The following is a 26,215-nucleotide window of genomic DNA, read 5'->3' as shown; positions in this document are numbered from 1 at the left end:
GAGAACGTTCAGGACCGTTCCTCGTCGTCAGCTTCCTGTGGCGCTTCCTGCTGTGAAGACGAGCGACGCGTGGAGCCGGGCGGGAGGACGCAGGATCGCCTGGTGTGACAGGTAAGTAGCGACCCCCGTCCCCAGCGATGTCGCTAGTGAGATCTGCCTGTGTGGCAGCTCACTAGCGACCACTTAGCGATGCACCAGCGATCCTGACCGCGTCATATCGCTGGTCGGGATCGCTGGTACATCGCTAAGTGTGACAGCACCTTTAGTTCAATTTCTTTATCTTAACTGATTCAAAAACATTTATCAGGCTTCATTCCCATTAATCAGGCTAGTGTTAATATGAAGGGCAGTTCATCCAGCGCTAGCCTACATAAAATTCATTGCATCTCATTCTTTTGCTTTTCATTTAATTTTTTAGCAGTTTTGCTCTGGCCAAGTTGGAAATAAAAAATAAAAAAAAAAACACTTCCTGGGCTGAATTTCATCCCTTTATAATTCTTTTATGGCAGAAATGCAATATTCTGGCTACACTACTGATTGATTTGTGGCATAATTCCTTTAACCCATTCAAACCCCCAAGACCGTTTCCACCTTTCTGGTCAGGCAAAATATTACAATTCTGACCAATGTCACTTTATGTGGTAATAACTCTGGAACGCTTCAACGGATCCCACTAAGACTTTTTTTCATGACATATTGTACATCATGATAGTGGTAAAATTTGTTGGATGTCAGTGACAAATACAATTAGTACAGTGCAAATTACTGTACATGTATTTAGTAAAAAATTATTTTTCAGAAAAACATGGTGTGGGCTCCCGTGCAATTTTCGGAACCAGCAGAGGGAAAGCCGACGACTGGGGCCAGATGTTTATAGCCTGGGAAGGGGGCAATACCCATGGAGCTTCCCAGGCTATTAATATTAGCTCAAGAAGTGAACTTATATTTCCTTAAAATTAGACTTTAATAATCCAATATTAAAAATCACCTACCCAATGAAGAAAATGGTAAAATACCAATACACAATAGCGATATCAGAGATGCCGGATGCATGATGAATGAAGCATTTCTGGGGCGGCTGAGAGCTGATGTTTTTAACCAGGGGGGCCAGTATCCATGGTCCCTTCCTAGGCTATTAATATCAGCCTGCAGCTTTCTGCATAGCCTTTGCTGGTTATTATAGGGGGACCCCACGTCATTTTCTTGGGGGGTCCCCCATTTTAATAGCCCTTAAAGGCTAAGTATACAGTTGTGAGCTGATATTAATAGCCTGGGAAGCTCCATGGGTATTACCCCCTTCCCAGGCTATAAACATCTGCCCCCAGTCGTCAGCTTTCCGTCTGTTGGTTATGAAAATTGCGCGGGAGCTCACGCCATTTTTTTCCAAAAAATAATCTTATTAAATAAACACATACAGTAATTTGCACACACTGTACTAATTGTATTTTTCACTGACATCTATATATCTATCTATTCTATTTGTATTTACTGTATGTAATCCATTTCATCTATCCTGTCGGCTCCTGCAGTGATTTTACAGAACACAGCAGATGAATTATCGACTTTTCTTCTATCTCTCTATGCCATATAAATACACATATTATGTATACATCTATTCTATGTGTATATATCTATTCTAATTTGTCACACTATTATTATAATGTACACAACAGATGATTTGCCGGCTTTTCTTGTATCTATGCAATATAAATACATATATATATTTGTGTGTGTCACTGACATCTATATATCTATGTATTCTATATGCTATATGTTATACTGTACGCAACAGATGATTTGCCGGCTTTTCTTGTATCTATGCAATATAAATATATATATATATATATATATATATATATTTGTGTGTGTCACTGACATCTATGTATTCTATATGCATATATCTATTCTATTCTAACCGGTCTGTGATTTTTCCGTACACCGCAGATGAATTGCCAGCTTTTCAAAGGACACCGGTGTGTAAACATCGTACAGCACTCGCATGGTCTGTGTGGTGTCCAATTTTTTCTCGCATCCATAGGCTTGCATTGGCGAGACTCGACCGACATACGCATAAAATTACAGCATACTGTGATTTTACATGCCCGCAGAATACGCCCGAGAAAAAATACGTTGATGTGAGCAGCGCCATAGATTAACACTGGTCCGAGTGCTATGCAATGTTTTCTCGCATACCACCCCTTCGTATTAAACGGTAGTGTGACTCCGGCCTTAGGCTGGGCTCTCATTACGTTTAGACAGTCCGTTAGACGGACTGCAATACACCGCGGCATAATGCGGTGTAACACAGTCCGTTAACGCTGCCATTGCCCTCCACTGTCGGGCGCATCACGACCCATGCCGTAAAGTGGCACGCGTTCGCGATGTGCCCTCATTCAGTGATGGAGCCTCGGATGCGGGCTGCAGCATCTGAGGCTCCGTCACCGCTAGTGCAGATGACACATCTGCGCTAGCAGGTATAGCATAACGCGATCGCATTATGCTAAACCGTTTAACTAGCCCATCAACACTATGCGTTGAACGGGCTGGTTAAACGCAATGTGAACCTGGCCTTATAGTAATGATGAATGTACTATAGCACAGGACCTTTATCCTCATCTCAATGAATCACACCAGCGCTGTACAATGAGCTCAGTGGCCCAATAATCCATTTGATGAAGATTTATCAAGATAATTTGTACTAAAAAAAGGTGGATGGCTTAACATGCAACACAATGTTCCAGAATTGTGGCGCAGATTTCTGGCATAAAGTAAGTCAACTATAATAGGTGGTAAACAGATTAGATCTTTATCAAAGCCAAAAAAATTGAGCCAGAGCATATGTTGGTGCAAGTGCAATGCATAAGTGCGCATTCACACTGTGGTAATTTAAGAAACAGAACCCAAGATAAAAACAAAATGAGCAAATACCCTGTAGTAGGTAAAAAAAAAAAAGTACATATAAATAATATAGGGTACTTAGTCAACAAAAAAAAGTAAAAGCCATCCCTTCACGACAGGTTGTGCCCCAAGGAGGACGGTACCTAATAGTTCAACGCATTGTGTCCGAAGACGCAAAAAAAGTTGAGGGAAGAGTAGGAGCTGGGTACAAGGCTGTTCAGACACTGTCTGTGGAAATCTATATAAACAAAATGAACAGCCCCTCCCAAAAAAGGGGGAGCCATGCCTCTTGTTTTTACAAAAAATTAAAAAAATTAAATCAACAAAATTGAGCCAGAGGATATATTGGTATAAGTTGTTTTTTTTACTTTGTACAAACAAGAGGCGTGGATCCCCTTTTTAGGGCTGTTCAATTTGTTTAAATAGATTTCCATAGGCAGGTGTCTGAACAATCTGGACCCAGGTCCTACTCTGCCCTTATCTAATTTTTAAGTCTGCTGACACATAGTGAGGTGAATTACAATAGCCAGGTACCATCCCGATTGTGTACACCTTGTCATGGTGGGATGGCTTTTATGCTTTTTAATCAAAACAATGTTAATTAAGTCCCCTATGTTATTTGCATGTACTAATACTTATATGCTTACCACAGGGTATTTAAGATAAGATAATCCTTTAATCATCCCACCATGGGGAAATTCAGAGCATTACAGCAGCAAGGCAGGAATAAGTACAGATACAGATGCATAAAGGCATTACATTGACAGTAGGTAGGTACATATACAAAAAAAAAAAAAAAAAAGATATAACCGGACTATCACAACTTGGGATCTATCAGTTCACTGTTTGGGTCGTTCTCAAGTTTTGGACAGTGCTTGTTATACAGCCTAACTGCAGCAGGAAGGAAGGACTTTCGATAGCGCTCCCTCTCACATTTAGGATGAAGTAGCCAGTCACTGACAGTACTGCACATCTTTGTCACGGTCTCATGCATGGGATGGGAATCATTCTGCACTATGTAGCTCACCTTGGCCAGTATCCTCCTGTCACCTACTTCCTGATCTGGATCAAGGGGGTATCCCAGGACAGAGCTGGCCCTTCTAATCAGTTTGTCCAGCCTATTCCTGTCCCTGGTTGATATGCCACTACCCCAGCACGCCACACCAAAGAAGATGACTGATGCCACAACAGAGTTGAAGAAGGATGCAAGGAGTGCCCCCCTAACTCCGAAGGCTCTCAGCCTTCTGAGCAGATAAAGCCTACTGTGGCCCTTCCTGTACACTGCATCCAAGTGATGGGCCCAGTCAAGCTTATTATTGAGGATCACACCAAGGTACTTCTAAGTGTCGACTATCTCAATGTCATTTCCCTGAATGTTCACCACTACTGGTGGATTTTTTCCCTTGCGAAAGTCCACCACCAATTCCTTGGTCTTCCTGGAATTAATCCTAAGGTGGTTCCTCTGACACCACTCCACAAAAGCTTGGTTAGTATCTCTGTACTCTCTTTCATCTTCTCCTGTGATGAGGCCTACTATAGCAGAGTCATCAGAATACTTCTGCAAGTAGCAGCTAGATGAGTTGCACTTAAAATCTGCAGTGTACAGTGTTAAGAGAAAAGGGGCAAGAACTGTACCTTGAGGTGCCCCTGTATTGCAGATCACCGTGTCTGACACACTGTCCCGAACCTTTACAAACTGAGGTCGGTTCGTGAGGTAGTTAAGGATCCAGGTGGAGAGTTGGAGGTCCACGCCAACAAGGCCCAGCTTGTCTCTCAGTAGACCTGGCTGTATGGTATTAAAAGCACTGGAGAAATCGAAGAACATTATTCTCACAGTGTTCCCAGGTTTCTCCAGGTGAGAGAGAGTCCTATCTAGAAGGTGGATAATGGCATCATCCACACCAATGCCCGGCCTGTAGGCAAACTGGAGAGGGTCCATATCCGAGCTCACTAGAGGATGGAGACGTGTGAGAACCAATCTCTCTAGTACCTTCATCAGATGTGATGTCAATGCTACAGGTCTATAGTCATTAAGGTCTTTCGGATAAGGTTTCTTTGGAACTGGTACCACACACGATAATTTCCATAGTTGTGGTACTATACCTATTCTCAGGCTCATATTGAACAGAATGGTATGCAGGGGCAGGAGCAGTCAGTGTGTGATTAAATCTGTTAAAGAATAGATTAAGTTCATTAAGCCCCTCTTTATCTACAACCATCCTGGAGACAGTCCGTCTATGCCCAGATATAGACTTTAGACCATCCCAGACTGATTGTCAAAATTTGACAAATTTACCAAACAGGATGAACCACTGCGATAAATTGGGCACATTTTAAAATGGTCTTGTCTAAAGATGCATTTTTACTGCACAAATATAGTCAACAAGTGTCTCTGGAATTGATGCTGTTTGAAGGCAAAAGGTCGGTCACCCCAAATATTGATTTGATTTAGATTTCCCTTTTGTTCATTCACTTGATAATAGTTTACTTTTAACACTCTTATTCTTGAAAGCTCCTTTCTTTGCAGCATTTTTTCCACACCTACCTGAAACTTAATATACACGTGTAAAGTTTTCAGCCCGGAGGATAGTTGCCAGAGGAGACGGTTTCCTAGAGTGACACAAATATTCACAGCGTTAACTTGCTTTATGATGGTCTTAGACATCCATTTCCAGTCAACCGGCTCAACACTAAAACTTCAAGGAATTGACTTCTATTTCTAGCAGAGTCTTTTTAAAGGAAAAGTAACTTCAGAAAATACCATTAAAATCTCATTTATATTCCAAATCATAATGTTCCTATGTGATTATCCTCAGAATTAAGCCTTTTCACACTTTTGAGCCGACAATGAGCAGAGACAGGTTCAGAAAACAATCTGTTAAACTTTGCTATACAGATTGGGAAACAAGGGGCAGAGTCATCTCATTATTAGAGGGTGAGTAATCTAAAACACAGGTTTATCAGTCTCCGGGATGGTTTAAAAAACACAAAAAACTTTAAAGATCAAACAAATTCTTTGAGAAACATGAGACACATCCTAGATTCTAGTAAAACACAGAAGATACATAGGTATGTGGTATCTACCTAGTTCCACAGCTCACCTCGGTCACGTACCTCGTATCTGTACATGGGTGGTCACACAGGAACTCACGGCTTTCTATAAGTATGAAGTTATAGGATTTCCACTGAAACAAAAAAACAAACTGGGGAAACAAAGAAGATGACAACACGTTACAATGAAGTGACGATCTCAGTGCAGAGTAATACAATCATAAAGTGATTGTTGTGGGTTTTAAACAACTTGCCATCAATTACAGTACATTTTTTGTCATGCCACAAAATCAGTAGCAAATCTGTAGACTTATGGCCACTATGCCTCTGATGAGGCTCACACAGTTACAACCATCTAGGATCACATCGGTGTTAGACCTCGTTCACACACCTTGTATTACAGTCTCCACACGGAAAAAGCACATTATCTATATACATAAAGCGCCAATTGGAATCTGATGTAGGTAAATAGTCCAGGAAAAGTTTTTTAATCATTTTATTTGTCTTAAAATATTTTTTATTCAAGTAAATACACAAGTCAACACTTATATATATATATATATATATATATATATATATAAAACAAAATCAAATCTCGCTCTTGAGCTACAGAATGCTAAGATTAAAATGAAGATTACACATTCATGTATGTTATATATATTTCCTTAGTAACCAGCGCTCCACAAAACAAGGGAAGCAGTTAAGGCCCCGTTACAGTAAACGATGTCCCAGCGATCCCACCAACCATCCGACATGATGGGATCGCTGGGACATCGTTAGACAGCCCCAGTGATCAAGACCAGCGACGCTGGACGCTGGTTTCTAATGTAAACGTCGGGTATCCAGGAGCCGCACGACTCCTGGATACCCGACGCTTACCTTGGAAACCAGCATGTACGCTCCCATAGACGTACCACGGAGCGTAGGATACGGATGAGAAATATACGCCTGGTGCGAGTGACCCCATAGAGAATCATTTGTCCGTGTCTAATGTGTGCTTTTAGCGCCTCTCACTCGGCCGTATTCCTCGCCAGTGTGACCCCGGCCTTAAATGAAAAAACACAAAAGAGAATGAAGCAAAAAGTAAAACATTGATCTTTTCACACAAAACTCCAAAAATGGGCCAGACAAAAGTATTGGCACCCTCAGCCTAATACTTGGCTGCACAACCTTTAGCCAAAATAACTGCGACCAACCGCTTCCGGTAACCATCAATGAGTTTCTTACAATGCTCTGCTGGAATTTTAGACCATTCTTCTTTGGCAAACTGCTCCAGGTCCCTGATATTTGAAGGGTGCCTTCTCCAAACTGCCATTTTTAGATCTCTCCACAGGTGTTCTATGGGATTCAGGTCTGGACTCAATGCTGGCCACCTTAGAAGTCTCCTCCAGTGCTTTCTTTCAAACCATTTTCTAGTGCTTTTTGAAGTGTTTTTTGGGTCATTGTCCTGCTGGAAGACCCATGACCTCTGAGGGAGACCCAGCTTTCTCACACTGGGCCCTACATTATGCTGCAAAATTTGTTGGTAGTCTTCTGACATCATAATGCCATGCACACGGTCAAGCAGTCCAGTGCCAGAGGCAGCAAAGCAACCCCAAAACATCAGGGAACCTACGCCATGTTTGACTGTAGGGACCGTGTTCTTTTCTTTGAATGCCTCTTTTTTTCTCCTGTAAACTCTATGTTGATGCCTTTGCCCGAAAAGCTCTACTTTTGTCTCATCTGACCAGAGAACATTCTTCCAAAACGTTTTAGGCATTTTCAGGTAAGTTTTGGCAAACTCCAGCCTGGCTTTTTTATGTCTCAGGGTAAGAAGTGGGGTCTTCCTGGGTCTCCTACCATACAGTCCCTTTTCATTCAGACGCCGACGGATAGTACAGGTTGACACTGTTGTACCCTCAGACTGCAGAGCAGCTTGAACTTGTTTGGATGTTAGTCGAGGTTCTTTATCCAACATCTGCACAATCTTTTGTTGAAATCTCTTGTCAATTTTTCTTTTCCGTCCACATCTAGGGAGGTTAGCCACAGTGCCATGGGCTTTAAACTTCTTGATGACACTGCGCACGGTCTTCTTTCTTTGCTCCATGCTCAATGTGTTACACACAAGGACACAGGACAGAGGTTGAGTCAACTTTAATCCATGTCAACTGGCTGCAAGTGTGATTTAGCTATTGCCAACACCTGTTAGGTGCCACAGGTAAGTTACAGGTGCTGTTAATTACACAAATTAGAGAAGCATCACATGATTTTTCGAACAGTGCCAATACTTTTGTCCACCCTCTTTTTTATGTTTGGTGTGGAATTATATCCAATTTGGCTTTAGGACAATTCCTTTTATGTTTTTTCATTTAAGACAAATTAAATGAAGATAATAATACCAAAGAATTTGTGTTTGCAATCATTATCAGGAAGAAACTGAGTATTATATGACAGAATTGCAGGGGTGTCAATACTTTTGGCCACAATTGTAGCATTTTTTGTGGTGACAGGTTCCCTTTAAGTAGCAGCCTAATAGGAGAATTTTTTCTTAAATCGTTGAGCAAGTCCCAATATTGTGATCAGTGTTATTGTAATCAGTGTTAGAAGTTTCCAGCTAATGATATGCCCGTGCTCCAGGGCGGGGCTGTAGGCAGAGTCTTGTCTTGTTGCTCTAAGCCAGAGAAACCAAGGAAAGACCTGCCCACAGGCCACCCTGAAGCACTAACATGTTCCTCATCGTAGAGACAGAGGCAGACTGTTTGTGCTTCGGGGCGGCCTGTGGTCAGTTCTTCCTTGGTTTCTCTTGCTTAGCGCAACAAGATAAGACTCTGCCTACATTCCTGCCCCGAAGCACAAGAATCTCATTAACTGAAAACTTCTAACACTGATTACACAAGAACCACAAGACAGATTTCTTCAACCAAGTATCATTTTAATCAGTATAACAGTGACAACATGACAGTGTCTGTAGATTACTGAGAAAAAACTTGCTAACAGGTTTGCTTTAAGTACTGTGGCCCACCAGAAATCTGTGTTGGGTCACATTAATAGCAATCACTCATGTGGCCCTGATTTTGACGGAAACTCAAACGCAGAGCACAGTATGAATGTGAACCTAGTCTAAACTATACAATTACTAGGCATATGAAGGTTATAAAAAAAGAGCTAAACGAGAGCTGGCTTGTTTATCTTGTCTCAAACTAGCTTGAAGGGGATCTTTAACAAGATTTTTACAACATTTTAGAAGATTATCATGACGTCAATAGATGTTTGAGTCTGTAGAAGCACTGTGTTCAGTGTGAAACGGCCAACGGCAGTCACACACATATCCCTGCACCCCCTGCCTGGCGCCAGCCGCTTATTTGTCTGAAGATGAAATAAAGGACTGAATTTTTTCAAAGAAATGGTGAGTGACGCATTTTTCTCATACTTGCACCATGGACTTTGAATACTTACCTTGCTAAGCACCACCTGCTTCTCTTTACAAATAATGATAACTCATAGGTGCAGTACTTTCCACAAAAAGTGGTATGGTGCCTTGGCCATTCTAATACCAGAATATTGAATTCAGGACTCCTTGTACTTTGTCTGGCACATCCACATTGGATTAGAGCTATGGATATGGATCCAGAAAAACGCACCTAATGAAAATCACATGGCAGAGCGCGGCATTTTAGCAGGAAGAATTAACGCAGGTGAATTTTTTTCTGACAGTAACCTGAAACATGAGTTACAAGTCATGGGCATCATCAGAACATCGGACCACGAAATCAGCATACTCTCTGAAAAAGAAATATGCCTATTCTGGATAATTAAAGCATTGAAATCATATGAGGAATTGGAACAATTGCCTCGTGGTTTACATATTCATAAGGAAATTTCACAATTTCAGGATGACATGAACTTTCAAAATGAATGGGATTATTCATTTAAAATGTTCTCTAGACTTGATGAAATTGGTCAAAACAAAACATTTTCGGATCTATATACCATGATGGCGCCGAAAAATATGAAGAGATCCAGTATTAAAATAAAATATCAAATTTTATTGAAAAAAAAAAAAACCATTAACCCCTTCACCCCCAAGGGTGGTTTGCACGTTCATGACCGGGCCAATTTTTATAATTCTGACCACTGTACCTTTATGAGGTCATAACTCTGGAACGCTTCCATGGATCCCGGTGATTCTGACACTGTTTTCTCGTGACATATTGTACTTCATGATAGTGGTAAAATTTCATTCAAATAACTTGCGTTTATTTGTGAGAAAAATGGAAATTTGGCAAAAATTTAGAAAATTTCGCAATTTTCCAAATTTGAATTTTTATGCCCTTAAATCACAGAGATACAGCACACAAAAAACTTGATAACTAACATTTCCCACATGTTTATTTTACATCAGCACAATTTTGGAACCAAAATTTTTTTTTTTGTTAGGAAGTTATAAGGGTTAAAAGTTGACCAGCGATTTCTCATTTTTACAACACCATTTTATTTTTACGGACCACATCACATTTGAAGCCACTTTGAGGGGTCTATATGATAGAAAATACCCAAAAGTGACACCATTCTAATAACTGTGGGGGGGAACGACTGTTTCGGCGCATGGCAGAGCTCAGAATGGAAGGAGCGCCGTTTGACTTTTTCAATGCAAAATTGGCTGGAATTCAGATCGGACGCCATGTCACGTTTGGAGAGTCCCTGATGTACCTAAACAGTGGAAACCCCCTACAAGTGACCCCATTTTGGAAACTAGACCCCCTAAGGAACTTATGTAGATATGTGGTGAGAACTTTGAACCCACAAGGGCTTTACAGAAGTTTATAACGTACAGCGGTACAATTAAAAAATCATATTTTTTCCACAAAAATGATCTTTTCACCCTCAATTCTTATTTTTCCAAGGGTGACAGGACCCTAAAAGTTATTGTGCAATTTCTCCTGAGTACGCTGATACCCCACATGTGGGGGTAAACCAGTATTTAGGCGCATGGCAGAGCTCGGAAGGGAAGCAGCGCCATTTGACGTTTTTGGCTGGAATTTAGATCGGACACCATGTCGTGATTGGAAAACCCCTGATGTACCTAAACAGTGGAAACCCCCCACAAATGACACCATTTTGTAAACTAGACCCCCCAAGGAACTTATCTAGATGTGTGGTGAGCACTTTGAACCCCCCCAGTGATTCACAGAAGTTTATAACGCCCGGGCGTGAAAATACAAAATTCGTATTTTTTCCACAAACATGATCTTTTAGTCACCATTTTTTTATTTTCCCAAGGGTACCAGGAGAAATTGGACCCCAAAAGTTGTTGCCCAATTTGTCCTGAGTACGCTGACGCCCCATATATGGGAGAAAACTACTGTATGGACACACGTCAGGGCTCGGAAGGGAAGTAGTGATGTTTTGGAATGCAGACTTTGAGGGAATGTTCTGAGGGTGTCATGTTGCCTTTGGAGAGCCCCTAATGTACCTAAACAGTGGAAACCCCCCACAAATGACCCCATTTTAGAAACGAGACCCCCTAAGGAACTTATCTAGATGTGTGGTGAGCACTTTGAACCTCTAAGGGCTTCACAGAACTTTATAATGCCCGGGCATGAAAATAAAAAAATCGCATTTTTTCCACAAACATGATCAATTAGTCCCCAATTTTTTCATTTTCCCAAGGGTAACAGGAGAAATTGGACCCCAAAAGTTGTTATCCAATTTGTCATGAGTACGCTGACACCCCATATGTGGGAGAAAACTACTGTATGGACACACTTCGGGGCTTGGAAGGGAAGTAGTGACGTTTTGGAATGCAGACTTTGATGGAATGGTCTGCGGGTGTCATGTGTGTTTGGAGAGCCCCTGATGTACCTAAACTATTGAAACTCCCCACAAGTGACCCCATTTTGGACACTAGACCCCCCACGGAACTTATCAAGATGTGTGGTGAGCACTTTGAACCCCCAAGTGCTTCACAGAAGTTTATAACGCACAGACGTGAAAATAAAAAAAATCATTTTTTTCCACAAAAACAGACAGATGACTCTCCATTACCAACCCCTGGGCTTCAAGCACGGGAGCATAAAACAGCTGACATCAACCTCAAAACTGTTACCCCACTGGCCAACGGCAAGTGGAAAGAGCCAAGGCTAAGGGCCAAAATTCTAATGGATGCTCCATTTCTGGGACGGCTGAGGGTCAATAGCCATGGTCTTTTGCCAGCCTATTAATCTCAGCCCACAGCTGTCTGTATCGCCTTTGCTGGTTAGTAAAAATAGGGAAAACCCGACATTTTATTTTTGGGTTCTCCCTTTTTACTAACCACTAAAAGCTAAGCAGACAGCTGTAATCATTTTTAATAGGCTTGAAACCTTTATAGCTACTGGCCCCTTCCCAAAATAACAACAGCCCCCAGCTGTCTGTTTTCCCACAGCTGGTTAGGAAAAGTAACGATTTTCATTAAAATGATTTATTTGATATGCGCAGACTACAATTGTCATCAGCGTTGCCTGGTATCAATGATCGCAGGGAGACCAGACGACAATGAAGAGAGCTGGATTCAGCACTAAGCGCCTAGAAAAGCGCCAACTGTAAAGCTTTTCCCAGACTCCAGTACATGTCACACTTATGACACATGGATATCATCCATGTGACAGTGTGTAGGACATATTGCAGACCGTGCTGCTGGCAAAAAACTGGCATGTCAACGTGTTTTGCACACGATCCGTTGAAACTCACTGACATGTGCGCAGACCCATAGATTTGAATACGTCTATGTGTTTGCACTGTGTTTGCCCTGTGTCTCCAGTACGTGTGGAAACTGTCACCACACGTGCTGGAGACACTAATGTGTGAAGGGGCCTAACTTGAAGGAGCTGGAGAGGTTTTGCCTCGAGGAATGGGCAAAAATCCCTGTGGAAAGGTGTAGAAAGCTTATAGAGAATTATCCAAAGCAAAATGCAGTTGTACTTACTGCAAAAGGAGGTTCTACAAAGTACTGACTTTAGGGTGTGAATAGTTATGCACAGTGAAGTTTTCAGTTATTTTGTCCTTTTAACTTCACAATAAAAAAGAAAAACAAATGTTCACAGTTGTAGACATGTTCTTTACATAGACAAAAGCAAACCCTCAAAAAAAAAAAAGAGAAATTCCAGAATGTGAAGAAGCAAAACCCAAAAAATGCAGAGGGGGTGAATACTTTAGCACGCCACTGTATGTTGCTTTTTGCAGGGTCCCTATAATGCAGGACTTAGCGGTCCCTGTGCTTCAAAAAGGGGCACATTGAAGAGCCCATTCATGTTTATGCCAATATATTGTTTAAAAATTACTTTACAACTTATAATTTAAAAATCTCCAAAATAATTACAGATTTTACGATGAAAACGTTCTATGAGGATTCCAGAAGAGAGGAGACTTATTAATAAGCACTGACATAAGCCGTGTCTATAAGGATACCGAATACAAGAACAAATGTTATTTCTTTTGGAAATAGTTGGAGTGTGACAAGATTTGGAAACCGCTCTCACTCCTACAACTACTGATTATTTCGTTTCCAGCATTGGGAAGTTCTTCTCTCAGACATTTGTGAGCCCCCTCCACAGTTACGGACCCCTGCTCGGGACGTTTATTCACATCCTAATGCGGGAAGGATAGAATATTGTAAAATCATAAAGACGAGCTGTAACACAGTCATTTCCTGTAGCTCGATGCCCTGATGTGGCTTTATGCAGCGCTACGCATGAACTGCTCAGGGGTCTGTGATGGCAATCCTGCGCAATATATCGCTGACAGTAGAGATAGCAATGACCAGGGATATCCAACAGATGGTGCGGGCAGCCGGAATACAGATGCTCGTACTTGTAGAGATGGAGCGGCGGGCACTTACCTAAGGTGGCAAGGAGGGATCTTGGCGGTGCCCTCTGGAGCTTCTAACACATCTGTACATTGAAAAGAAAAATGCCCATCAATCAATGAGAGAAACGTATTGACATTTTCTGCGGAATAAATATTGTATGCGCATGATCCAAAACGCACAGAACACAACAAATGCCACAAGGCTTTAAGAGATGAATGATACAGGAGAATACTGTACATGTCCCCCCACGTAGAATGATTTTCCCACGGTGTACAAACACATCTCTGCTACATCAATACAAACACCCGGCTCTCCCAAATATTTGGTCAGATATTCAGTAACATCCTGCTGGGACCAAATATTTAGGTAAAAGTTCAGTAAACAGATGGTAAATGTCTACAATGTGTTATTTTTCAAACTGGTAATAAATTCATCATGCATTTAAAGGGACTGTCCTCTTTAAGAAACCCTTCTATCATAGACTACTGTAGCAATACAGAACAACTGTTACTCAGGCCTCTGTATGACACGGCCAAGCGCTGTGTGATGTTTTAGCGGAGAGCACGCGGCCCAGTGTTATACTATGGGGCAGTGCAGGTCTGTGAATATATACTCATGCTAATTCAGGTACATCCGATGACCATGCACCCCCACACAAGTCTGTGTGTGAGAAACATCAGACTGCACTCAGATGACATCCGAGTGCAGTCTGATTACCGCAGATGCCAGCAATGGAGGAGATGGAGAAATTACGTTCTTATCTTCTCCACACTTGTGACAAGATTCTCTCACAAGAGACAATCAGATCACACTTGGATCAGAGTTTGATCCAAGTGTCATATGCATATGGCTCGCATGAGAGAATCGACAACGGTGTGAGCGAGCCCTGAAACTCCATGTCGCAAGAGAAAATGACATGTTCCAGATTTGAAACACGCACTGCACATCAGGCTACAGATCGTTAAAAAAAAACAAAAACTACAATGGGCATGAGATTTCTATTTCATCCACTTTGTTGGAAAAGTAAGTTGCAGCATCAAAACCTCATAGTGGGAACTTAAAAGGGTATTCCCCATCACTAAGACCCCACCCCAATATGTATAATAATAATAATAGCAAATACCTCCAATTAGAAATGTAGTAGTTACTATATGAGTGGATGTGACAGATTGTTTGTGCTAGTGGTTGTAACCATGGAAACCTAAGCTACTGCAATGCACTAAGCGACATAGTGAATCAGAAGAACTACACTACATTCCTAATTGGAGATATTTGCTAATATTATTATTATCCCTACTATATATTGGGATAGGATTTTGGAGATGGGAATACCCCTTTAACCTCAAAAGGTCTCTCTTTGTCTGCAGCACGTCCATCACATTGACAGCACTGCAGCTAATCAGTGGTGACGGAGAACACTCCTGCGATTCTCGGCCAAGAAAATCGGACCGATTTTTCATACGGCAAGTGTGACGCCGGCCTAAGAAAGACAAAACCTCACTTTTATATTCCTAAATAGTCAGGGCTGAGGTTTATTAACCTTTTGGGTTGATTAACAGCACTGTAATTTTTCAAAAATAAAACAAATAATCAGAAATACAAATTGTGCACATTATATATAAACATCAGCAAAAGTTTGGTTCACCATCCTTCAAATTTGCTATCTACATACCTATCCACCTATCTACAGTATTATCTATCTATCTACTTATCAATCTAAAGTCTCTATCTATCTACTTATCTATCTACCATCTCTCACAGTGACATCACAATAAAGCCGATGTCACAAGTGATGTGATGACATCATCACATTCTACACATTCTATATTCCATTGCTGCGGCCAAAGGGAAATCACTGCCTTACAGACTCCCAGGGGTGAGGCAGCCCCTTATGTTTTTCATGATAAACGAAGCACAAATTTATTCTAAAATGGATAAAGACAGAACAAGAGCCCAAAGAGATCAGGTTCTGAGAGAGAAGAGAGGAATTAAAGAAGAGCAGGTACCATTGTTCGCTTTAGGGCGAAAAGACTCTATACTACCAGACATGGACACTGACAGCCCAGAAATGGCGTCCAAACGACAAAATCTGGAGAAAATGAGAAAGACCAAAAGACATGAGATCCTAACAGAGAGAAGGTATATGGAGACCCTCATGGAGTCTCACTCTGCAGACTCTGCTGAGCTTCAGAGGGCCTTTCTTATCTCCCTGAAAAAAATCGGAGATCTGGTCCCTGAAATACGGAAGATGAACAAAGATGACATCCTCAATAAGCGGAGAAACATCAGCGCAGAGTTAGAGCAGGAAGAGGTTCTCCAAGAACCACCAAGACACGTCACAGTCTCCAGATCTGAAAGTCTGGAGGCACGGAACCTACAAAGAGCGGCAGCCCAGAAGAGGATCAGGAACAGCAGAGATTGGGTTGTCCAATGTAGGAGACGTCTCATCTATGCCAAACCCATTATAAATGGGAATGGTGCATTACGGAGGTCCAGGACATCATCTGAGAACATCTCCATCCCAGAGAACAAACAGCTGAGTGATTCTCCACCACACACCTCACCGGATAAAGAAGAGCCAGGTATGATGGAAACTTCTCTGTATAATAAGACTGGGGTGAGGGGGATTATATTCCTAATATTATGTACAGGCCTCACTTATCAAAATTGCAGAAGAACTGTCCTTCTTGTCCATAGCAACCAATCACAATGCGGCTTCATTGTTCTATAGAATGTTAAGAAATGGAATCTGTGCTGTGATTTGTTGCTATCGGCATTGTTTTTGGTTTATTGAGTGGTAAAAATGGCCTTCCAAAATGTTTCTCGAAGTCAGTCACAACTATGGCAATAATGAACATGTATCGCTTTTTTTTTTTTTTTAATTAAGTGGTGAAAGGAATTTTAGAACAAAAATGTATAGTGTCCCCATATGGCGAGACATTGTATGTTTTTGATAGCTCGATGGTGCTGTGCGAGGACTTGAGTTTTGCGTGTCGAGTTCTAGCTATTATTGATACCTTTTCCTGGGTAGACCGGACATTGTGATATCTTTAAATTGCATTTTTTTAGGTGAACACAGCGCCCTAAAAAAAAACACAATCCTGATGTTTCAATTTTCTTTTTCTCACTTCAGTGTTTACTGTTTGGGTTAATTAATGTTATATTTTTGTACATCGGATTTATACAGATGGGGTGATACTAGATATGCCAATTAATATTATTTTTATTATTGTTATTAATGAGGCGGCTAATATATTTTTTTAATTCTTTTCTTTAGTCTCCTTAGGGGACTTGAACCTGTGATTTCTTGATCGCTTGTACTATATACTGTGATAGAACTGTATATAGCTAAATTAATGTTCTCATATGAAATTAAGCCAGGCTGGTCTTATCAGAAGGAGGAATATGAAAGACAGGGGCTTTCAGCAGGCCCATGTAGTCATTTCAAACAATTGACCCTCTGCAGCTGTGTCCTGGGGGGAGGGGTAATGGCTGCTGGTGGCACACAAATCAGCACTGACTTCATTTAAATACCACTGTCAGCTTTGAAATGGTTAAACAGCAGTAATCGGAGAACGCTCTGGTGGCTGCAGTTATAGGCAGGTGGATGCTATGTAATACAGCAGGCATTGGTATGACGCATGCTCAGTTCCTGAGTCCGCTCCATACATTTGCTGCACAACATGACAACCATTTACATTATGAATTCGCTAAAGGGTTAATAAATCTTGTATCATCCCAGCAGATGGAATGGATAAGATGTCCCACGACAAAATAGACATGCCGGCACAAGACCTTGGAGATGCCAGTGTACAGATTTCTCCACAAAGAGGACTGGTCCACACAGACCAACCTATGGACCTTTTCAGTCTTGAGCTCCTGAAAGATCTTGGAAAAGGAAACTATGGAAAAGTAAGTGTCAATTTATATTTGTCCGTGTTCCTCAATGTATCCTGCACAGATACACAGGAGGGATGGACTTATTCATTACAGGATGTTCATAAGTAATGATACTTGGGATAAACTAGTGACATATTACCCAGTAATAGATGGGAGTTTGGTGTGATCTGTTGTGATTTTTCTCCAGGTCAGCTTGGCATCAGATCCAGTCAATGAAGGACTTCTGGCCATTAAGATCATGGACAAGAGATCTTGTGAGGACATAACATACATAATCTCTACAGAGGTAGAAGTCATGAGAATGGCTGCCGGGTGCCCCTACCTAATGTCTATGAGGGCGTTTATGGAGACACCTACGGAGTGTGCAATAGCCATGGACTATATGGCCGGAGGAGACCTGATGCACCACATGAAAGATTCAATGCTGTTTAACACAAAGACAATAAGGTAAAATGTCTTATACTGAATCTAGATAATCTGCTGCCCGCACATTGTAGTCCTAGAGCAATGGAGAATGACAACAAGAGCAAATAATGCGGTGAAAAGGACACACGTGTGTGATCTCCTCATGTCCTCCGTATGATTGTGTATGTAACCACTGATCCACCCTTTACTTTCTACTCCACAGACTCTTTGCGGCAGAGATGGTGTGCGGACTCCAATTCCTGCATGAACACGGCGTCATACATAGGTAATCATTTCACCTCCATAAATCTGTCACCTGTGACTCTCTGTTCTCTCCTTACATATCTATTGTAGAAAGTTCTATCATGAATTATCCTCACAATCACTGTCTGCTCCTTCTCCCTGCAGTGACCTGAAGCCAGATAACATCCTCATCCAAGACACCGGACACATCAAAATCTGCGACTTTGGCGTATCAGTCACAAATGTGTCTGAGGGTGACATAGTGGAGTACATTGTTGGCACTAAGGGTTACATGGCGCCTGAGGTAAGGAACATGTGACTGGTCCCGATAGTAGGATTGAGGGATAATCTGATCCCAATGCATCCTACTCACATCAAATCACAGACCGGTCCTCATAGTATGTGTGCAATTCCCCATCCCGGTATATTCAGCTTCTCTCCAATCTCATGTTCCCACAGATAATGGATGAAGAAGGATACAACCATCTGGCAGACTCCTTTTCCTTTGGAGTCATCCTATATATGATGAGCGTAGGGGACTGGCCATTTTACAGCAAAGGCTCAACGGATGAATACCACCAGTCTCTACGTGAGCACATCCCTTATTTTCCACCAGGGATGTGCACTAATACCATTGACATCATAAAAAAGGTGAGTAGTATCAGATGGATAAAGATGGCAGTGGATTACAAGAATAGATAGAAGATAAGATGTGGACAGTCCATAGACATTGTGTAATAACTTATCAGTAATAATATATAATCTAATGACTAATGGTCTCTTTCGTTTTTTAGCTTCTCTGCAAAACTCCATCTGCCCGATTGGCCATAAAGTCATCCATCAGGTCCCACCCGTTCTTCCACTCCATAGACTGGAGCGATGTGGAGTGCGGCAGATCCGACCCACCATTCCCATATTGCTATGTAAGTATAACACATACAGACATCCATAATGTTATCACTACCCAGAAACGCACTTACCCACTATATCCCTTATTGTTATATCTCTCAGTACACTGTATATACTGAATGTGAGGAGCTGATTCTCAGACGTGTATATTTCTCTTCTTACAGCAGGACTATTAGGCTGATAACAATCAGCCCCATTCCAGTAACATCCAGGAATGAAGATTTACAATTAATCAGATGAGACAACGAAACTGGACTTTCTAATTTACCGGACTGTGACAAACCTACCGAGCTTCCACCACAGAACATCCACGTAGATTTGAGCACCAAACATCCAGGGATTTATTCCGATCGCCATACTTGGGGTCAGGAAGGAATTTTTTTCCCGTGATATGAGGATAATCCAACAACAAGTCCTCAGGGTTATTTTTCGCCTTCCTCTGGATCAACATAGCAAGTAATTAAAGGCTGAAATTGAAGGCCTTCTTTCAGCTATACTTGCTATGTCACCATCTGGATGACTCATCTACAATGTGGTGGTAAGGAGAAGACTACCAGATATGGACAGACAGAAGGCAGCGGCTGCTCCTTCACCTACCAGATATTTACGGAAAGAAGGAAGCGGATGCTCCTTCTCCTACTTGGCCATGTACAGACAGAAGGAAGCGGCTGCTCCTTCTCCTACTTGGCCATGTACAGACAGAAGGAAGCGGCTGTTCCTTCACCTACAAGGCCATGGACAGATGGAAGGAAGCGGCTGCTCCTTCACCTTCCTGCCCATGGTCAGACAGAAGGCCATATGGTTAATCGCGATGCTGCAGGAATCCAGGAAAACTCCAACTACTCAGATCACATCACACATTCCAGCTCTTCTCCTCTCTGTCATGTGTGATCCAGACATGGATGTCCAAAAACGGCACAAGTGCAAACCAAGGCCCGAGGAGCAGAATCATCATCATCTGCTCCTTTCTACAAAAAGTGACAGTACTTATACACTGTCTTTTATCATTATTGCAAATTATTAACAACTTTATTGCATTAAAAAATGATAAAACATCTATATTGCTTTTGGTTAGATTCTTCTCATATACAGACATGTTTTTCAGTATTTTTATAGGTATCATGATTAGGGTCAGAACAAGTTATTTTGGTGCCTTAGGCAGATAGAGCCAATGGTGCCCCCCAGCAGACTATGGTAACAGGACCCCTAACGTAGCACCTCCCCTCTCTGATTGGTCAGGTAACAACCTCTGATGACCACTTCTGCTACAATTATTACTTTTTAAAAAAAAAAAAAATACTAGCAAAAGTAAAAAAACTATCGTGTATTATGGGTGAGGCTTACCAGGGAGCACAATTTCAAAGTTATATGCAGAATCATTCATTATTTGTGGATTATTTACACATTCCAATTGAAAATGTCCAAAATTTTTTACCTTGGATCTGGGGGAAGGATGAAGTAGGGTCCGAGCAGCACCCTGAACCTCGTTACCAGACGTTAACCCCCAGGGGGAAGGGGTGATCCTGATGAGACTCAGATATCTAGGCTCACTTGGACTGTACTGTGCTGTCAGGGCAGGAAGTGGAGGAAGGTAACTAAGGACGTGGAATAGGGGATAAATCCCAGTTGACGTAAACACAAAGGCACACAGCTGAGTAGGTCATCTGAGAAGGTGGAGGAGGATGAAGACGAGGCGTTTACGTTGCGCAGTACGGCGCACATAGTGATGTAGCCATGACAAGCAATTTCCACAGCCACAACTTGGCCAGCAGAGTTTATAGGTCTGCAGCTTGCATGGGTGGCAAGGTCTGCCTAGCCTGGGCCTTTTTTGACACCGCAAAGGATGAGTCATCTCACGTAATCTGCCAACTTTTTCTTAAACAATGTTTTTATTGAAGTTTTTCCATAATTGAAAATTATATTACATACAGTAAGTGAGACAACAACATATGTCTCTATAAACAGTCATTTTTATAACAGAACAGGTTTAGCACAACACAACTTGTGCATAATAACAAATATAACATATTTATAATACATTAGATCAAGTAATGTAGGTATCAGAAGTAGTCATCAATATAGTTCTAAAGAGTTGACATTCTATAATGAGAAAAAGTCATCGATTTTAGATTTTTGCTCTATCCATGTGCCCCACCTGTCTTTGTATAGCTCCAGTGTAAGATTGTTCATGTAAAAAAATGTTTTCATATGTACAATGTTGTTCCACTAGCATTATCAATGTCTTGACGTCAGGGGGTCGCATATTGTTCCAACCCTTCGCTATAAGATATGATGCTGACATCAAAACATGAGCCAATAGGAATCTGTTTTTTTTATATTGTTTAAGGTCAATCAGCAGTAGAGCCAATACTGGACAGGGGCGAATAGAGCGTCTGCACAGTAATGAAATTAACCCGAAAACCCAGTATGTTTTCAGACAGGGGCAATCCCAAAAAATGTGCTTAATATCAGCTAAGTTACCACAATTTCTCCAGCACAGACCCAGGTTGTCACTTGTAAAATGTCTGAGTCTAGCTGGAGTAAGATAATATCTGTGTATAATTTTAAAATGAGTTTCCAAAATGTTCATACACTTAAGTAGCTTTGTGAGCTACTTTAAAGGAAGCAGTCCATTGTGTCATAGATATTTGTGTTTGTAGATTATTCTCCCACCTTTCGAAACAGTCTCTGTTCGAGAATACATATTTATTTGTTAAAATAGAATATAGAGCTTGTAGGTAGCTTTTGTGTCTGGGTGGGGGATTCCTAAAAAAATTACATATGGTATTATTAAACAAAATATTTGAAGAAAGTGCTTTTTTTTTCTTATTATATTCCTCTTTGAGGAGGAGATATGCCATATATTCAGTGTTCGGAATATTAAATTTGGTCTTAACCATTTGAAAAGACATTAATTTATTACCCACAAAGAGGTCCTCCGTGTGAGTGATTGTTGTTTTAGACCAATTATCAAAGTAAGGTCGTAGTGAGGGTCTGATCGGTAGCAAATATGGGATTTTTAGAAAACTGGTTGAGTATGCAAACTTATTACATTTCTTTTTATGAAAATGGGACCAGCAGGTGATAGAGGTACGAATTATTGGATTTGTAATATCTTTTATCCTTTGTTTGTTTCTGAGAAAGTAACAAATGTAGAGTAATGTTTCCCTATCGGGCATCAGGTCTAATTCCATTCTAGGCCACTCCAGGTTTTCCTGATTATTGAACCATAATTTTGTGAGTTCCACTATGGTAGCGAAGTAATAGGCTTCAAGATCTGGCAATGACACACCTCCATTGTCACCTGATTTAAGCAATATATATTTTTTCACCCTGGGTTTACCTCCATGCCATATGAATTTATTCATTTGGATGGTGAATTTTTTTATGAGCTGTAGAGATAGAGGCATGGGGACATTTCTATATAAAAATAATATTTTAGGAAGGCAGAACATCTTGTATAGAAGTATTCTGCCTAACCATGTGGCAGGGGTCTTTGATAAGTCTTTGAGTCTCTTCTCTAAATCTTGGAGAAGGTGGTTTGAATTTACTTCACTGATCTCATGTAGCCTGGTGGTCAACCATATCCCAAGGTAGGGCATTTCTTTACAATCCCAATTAAAGGGATATTTGTTTTTTAAGTATTGTCTAGTTGGGAGTGGGATAAAGAATGATAGGACGTTGGTTTTTTTAATATTTAACTTATAAAAGGAAACAGAACCGAATGATTCAATGAAGTCCCAGATTTGCTCTAGTGAACCGACTGGATCAGTCAGAGTAAGAATGATGTCGTCTGCATACATGCTGATTTTGTGTTCTACATTCCTCAGCTTAATTCCCTTCACTTCCTCCGCTCCTCTGATCATCTGAGCCAAAGGTTCTAGGCTCAAGATAAAGATAATCGGAGACAGAGGACAACCCTGTCTCGTACCGTTTGTGATAATGAATTTATCAGACATAGTGTTGTTAACCAGCACTGAGGCAGAAGGGTTAGAATACAAGGTCTTGATACTATTAATGAGATCTCTACCAAAGCCCATTTTTTCTAGAACTAGGAAGGCGAAGTCCCAATTTAATCGGTCAAACGCCTTCTCAGCATCCAATGCTACAAAGGTACTGGGAATCTGTTTTTCTTTGCATAGAGACATTAGGTGCAGCACATATCTAGTGCTGTCACATGTCTGCCGATTCCTCACAAACCCGATTTGATTAGGGTGGACAAGATGGGGTAAAATTTCCTGTAGTCTGTCAGCCAGGATTTTTGCATATATTTTGGCATCTACATTTAATAATGAAATTGGCCTATAGTTTTCTATTTTAGTAGGGTCTTTATCTGGTTTTGGAATGACCACTATAGTTGCATTTAATAGGTCTGTACTGCAGCTCCCCTTAGTTTTAATAAAATTTAGGGTTTCTGTCAAATGGGGTAGTAAAAACTCTTGAAATTGTTTATAGTATTCTATGGAGAAGCCATCTGGGCCAGGGGCTTTGTTGTCTTTAAGGTTTTTGATAGTGAAAGAGACTTCTCCCTTACTAAAAGGTAAGTCTAGAAATTCACTTTGTTCTGTTGTGAGGTTATTCAATCTAACTTTATTCAAGAATTTTTCTATATCTTTCTTTGAGGGAGGTTTAAAGTTTTCTTCTTGTCTGAGATTATACAATTTAGTGTAATACTCTTTAAAGGCGGTAGCTATATCTTTGGGTTTCTCTAGGTTTTGAGATTGTGTAGTGATTTTTTTTTATGGTTATTTTTTTATTGATAGGTTTATGTTTGTTGGCCATTATTTTTGAAGTTTTGTTGTTGTTTGTATAGAAACCTGCCCTGTAAAAAAGCGATCTCTTCTCGTGTGTTTGGATTAACATTTTTCTTAACTCTATACGGCATGTATTGAGTTCACTATGTCTATTAAAGGCTCTATCATTCTGAGCCAGTCTCTCTAGCTCAGCAATTTTTTCTGTTAAATCCTTGAGTTTAGCTTCTCTTACTTTTTTCAATCTGGAGGCCAGTTGAATTAACTGACCTCTTATTACACATTTATGAGCTTGCCACAATATCTCTGGAGTAACTTCAGAAGAATTATTCTCTTTAAAATAATTAGACAGAGACTGACCCACCAATTCAAGGTTTTCTGGATTCTCCACAATGAATTTATTATATCTCCAATTGTGGTATTTATTATTTAATTGAGAGGTACGCAGGGTCAATAAAATGGGGGCATGATCTGACCAAGTTATAGGGCCAGTGCAAAACTTTTCATATGAATCCAGCATAGAGAAGCTGGTCAAAATATGATCTATCCTGGTGAATGTTTTATTGTGTGGGCAGTAATGAGTGTATTCTCTCGATGTTGAATTTAAAATCCTACAACTATCATGCAAATTGGAGGAATGTAACCAATTAGTCAGATTGACATTTCTATAGTATACTGAGGGAGAGGAGCAATCAATAGATGGATCTGTAATGCAATTAAAGTCTCCCCCCCAGATAATATGTCCGTTGCTAAAATTGCACAATTTTTTCCTAAGATTGTTGAGGAACCTAAACTGTCTAGTATTTGGGGTATATGCATTGACTATTGTGTATGCCACACCCTCTAAGGTGCAATTGACCGCCAGTTGTCTCCCACCTTTGTCTTTAAGTGTATCAATGAGCACAAATGACAGATCTTTATGAAAGGCAATAGCCACTCCTGCTTTTTTTTTCTCATTATTCGAGAAAAAAATTTGGGGATAATTTTTGTGTTTAAATCTCTGATTATCAATCTCTAGCAGATGAGTCTCTTGAATTAAGACTATATCTGCCTTCGAATTAACTGCCTCTCTCCAGAGAGCAAACCTCTTGAATGGGCTGTTTAGTCCATTTACGTTAAAAGACAAGATTTTTAAATCCATAACAAACTAAAAGAAAGTTGACATATTGTTATCTGGAGGCTCAAGGTCCCCCATGAGACCCTCAACCTCACCATACAACAAGGATCATATATATTTTCATGTGTGTAAACCCAACATTGCAAAAACAATAGATGACTTTCATTTGTAACACCTGTAAAAAGACACTTAATGATCAACTGATACCTGAACATAAGGAAAAGAAAGGATTACAAAAACTTGAGAAAACTCGAGTCCAACTTCTAAAAAGAAGTGTTACTAAATGAGGTCTACTCAGTTAGTATTTGGGGGTAAAGATTAGGCCATAGACTCGGGCTGTAACCTACCCACGTTCTCATCTTTTCTTTTGGATGGACCAGGTAGTTGGAAGATGATTCGGATGGCGTGAGGAAACGTTCTTATTCTGTATGCTGCTCGGATCCTCCATCTGCGGGAGACCTAAATCTTGAAAAACTCTAACAGAATTATCTAAGTTAGACAAAGCATACGTAACATTGTTCTTTATCACCAACAATTTTGTGGGGAAACCCCATCTGTATAACACTTTGTTCTTCCTCAGATGTTCTGTAATGGGAAGGTATTCTCTTCTTCTTTGAAGTGTGGCCTTGGAGAAGTCAGCGAAGATCTTTATATCTTAATATGGCTTTGGGAGTCGAGCTTTTTGTTTGCTGATTCTGAGAACATCCTCTTTAGTTAGGTAATAGTGAAAAAATGCAATCACATCCCGAGGGGCCTTTTCTGGAGCATATTTGGATTTGGGCAATCTGTGAATGCGTTCAATGAGTAAGTTGCCCTTAGGGGCCTCAGGAAGTAGTGTGTGAAGCATCCTTTGGGTATAGGAGTCTAAGTCTCTATCCTTGATATTCTCAAGGATGCCTCTAAATTTAAGGTTATTCCTCCTACTTCTGTCCTCCTGCTCGGTTAGTTTAGCTTTTAAAATGGCCACCTCCTCCTCTAGTGAATAATGTTCATCGATTAATTGGTTATGGGACACTACCATTTCCTCCATTTTGTTCTCTAGGAAATTCACTCTTTGACCCAGGCTGTCAATGTTATTTTGAAGAGTTGCATTATATTTATCAAATTGTGTCTGCA

Source organism: Dendrobates tinctorius, unplaced genomic scaffold, assembly GCF_039654945.1.
Source record: "Dendrobates tinctorius isolate UK_male_01 unplaced genomic scaffold, ASM3965494v1 ptg000107l, whole genome shotgun sequence".
Lineage (NCBI taxonomy): Eukaryota > Metazoa > Chordata > Amphibia > Anura > Dendrobatidae > Dendrobates > Dendrobates tinctorius.
This window is presented reverse-complemented; position numbering follows the sequence as displayed.